Source organism: Crocodylus porosus, unplaced genomic scaffold (genome assembly GCF_001723895.1).
Source record: "Crocodylus porosus isolate Cpor-Errol unplaced genomic scaffold, CroPor_comp1, whole genome shotgun sequence".
Lineage (NCBI taxonomy): Eukaryota > Metazoa > Chordata > Crocodylia > Crocodylidae > Crocodylus > Crocodylus porosus.
In genome coordinates, this window is record NW_017728948.1 from 44,185,440 (window position 1) to 44,187,721 (window position 2,282).

The following is a 2,282-nucleotide window of genomic DNA, read 5'->3' on the forward strand; positions in this document are numbered from 1 at the left end:
CCATAGCTTAGTGTCATCTGCAAACTTGGACAGAGTACATTTCACCCCCTCGTCCAAGTCGCTGATGAAGACATTAAAGAGTATCGGTCCAAGCAAGTTGATTATATCTATATAGCAGTAGCACACATCTCAAAGGTTTCTAACTTAATTCCTGAAGAAAGTTCATTGTCATCAATTTTTATTTCTGTCAGAAGATAAATAAGTTTAGTCGGCCAGTACTTGAGGAAGGGAGAAACTTTGCTTCTGTTGACTGACCAACATTTTTTGAGGTTTCTGGTCTACTTTGAAACCGAGAAATGCAACTTTAAAGCTTTGGAATGATACTTAATTTTAATAAATTACTAATTATACTTGTATGCAAGTTACAAGCTGTAGAGGGAACACTGTCTAGTTCTTGCTGTTTTAGAGCATCTCTCTCAGAAACCTGCTGTTGGTAAACCAGTGTCCTTAGAGTGAAGTACTGTGGTATTTCATTTAATATGTACTGACATAAGACATTCCCTTAAAATAATCTGAGACTTGCAGCTTGGAAAGAAATGCTACAAAATAAATAAACCAACAGAAGAAAAATCTAGGGATAATCACGAGATGACTATTTTGAGGTGAATAGTGTATTATGTCATTTGCAGTAAGTATACCTCTAAAGTGTCATCTACAATCTAACATACAAAGAGTCTTATTTGCATACTTAAATTTTTTTATCTGTCTCAACCAGTTAACGTAACAGTCTGAGTTTTAATTTATTTATAATACCTATAAGTGAAATACCTTTAATTTAGGTATTGCTGGACTAAACATTGTTTTTATGTGGATGATGCCATATGCACAGATGAATATGACAGGAGAACATTTGCCTTAAGGGGTTGAATACAGCTATGCCAGTGCAGCAACAGAAGTACACCATTGGCCAAATTCTGTGCATTCGACCTCACTGAAGCTAATGGAATGTCAAGAATGTGACTGAGGACAGTGTCTGGCTCCATCAATGTACCCAAAAGCCCATTTTCTTCATTTTAATATGTTTTTATTTAGTAACCAAATTCAAACTGCCTAAAGTAGTTTGCAAAAATATTCCCCAAGTGAATTGTGCTGTGGTTTTGCCTCAAATATCTTTTTAACTGCTCATACATTCCTCCCAGAGTTTCAGGGTAAAACAATGTTCTGTAGATAATGATGGTCTATTAAAAATAAGTTTTAGAATAAGTGGATAGATTTCTCTGTTTGTACAAGAAAGAACATTAAAATTGTGCTGATATATATTTTAGCCTTCTGGAAGAGTAGAATTTATTAAACTCAGTGAGTTTTGACCTCCCTTATTGCAGTCTTTTCATATATTAAATATTTATTAAAAGAAACAGGAACAGGGACCATAGATCACCTAAAATTATCACTTTTTGATTCCAGAACATTTAGGAACAGATTGCAATACCCTTTTTTCTCAGTGAAGAGTGTTAACCTTCCATAAGGCATTCCATTATCACAGTGGTAAAAAGTATGTTAATGTGGCATGAGATTATTTCTGTCCTTTAACCAGTAACATATCAATATAAAATTTGTCATTAATGGTAGCTGCAGGGACTGGATTCAGGAGATTGCCATAATCACAAGATTACAAACACAGGCTCCCTATATTTTGCTCTCCTCCTGGCCCATACTATTATAGTCTGCCCCGGTCAGTGGCCCCATTTCAGTAGGTCTGTTCTAGTCACCTAGCCTACTGTCTGCCCGGGTGATTCAGACAGTCACCTGGAAGTGAAAGATATGCATTCAAATACCCTCTGGCTGAGGATGGCCTAACACCCATGTTTTCAGCTTCTCATATGTGAATAGCACCATATCTTCTTCAAATCATTAAACAGTTATTCTTAGAAATACAGTGAGGCCTTGTGAATCACAAGTTGATGGATTCACACCAAACAGGGAGTATTAGTCAGGCCCTAGGCCCTAAGCTGCTTATGGGGACCAGAGCTAAGATACATTGCAGTGCTTCATACCTTCTGTATGCCTTTGGGTTCTCTGAATTACACTTCAGAGGTGCTTACAACTCCTCGTTCTCTGGGCAGAGTGCCCAAATAACTAAACCTGAATCACTCTTAAATGATGCCCACACGGTCAAATGGGTCGCCAACTGGTTGGAGGGCTGCACCCAGAGGGTGGTAGTGGATGGGTTCTTCTTGACCTGGAAGGACGTGGGTGCACTAGAAGGGTGCAATAGGCTATGAGCTGACCTTGACAGGTTGCAACGGTGGGCGGATGAGAATAGGATGGGGTTTAACACTGAT

General features: G+C 38.3%; 1 protein-coding gene across 9 annotated transcripts in view; it reads left to right on the forward strand.

Annotated features, from left to right (window-relative positions):
- TBC1D1 (TBC1 domain family member 1) overlaps window positions 1-2,282 on the forward strand; it is a 178,849-nt gene that overhangs the window by 149,897 nt on the left and 26,670 nt on the right. The gene's annotated exons all lie outside the window — the stretch shown is intronic.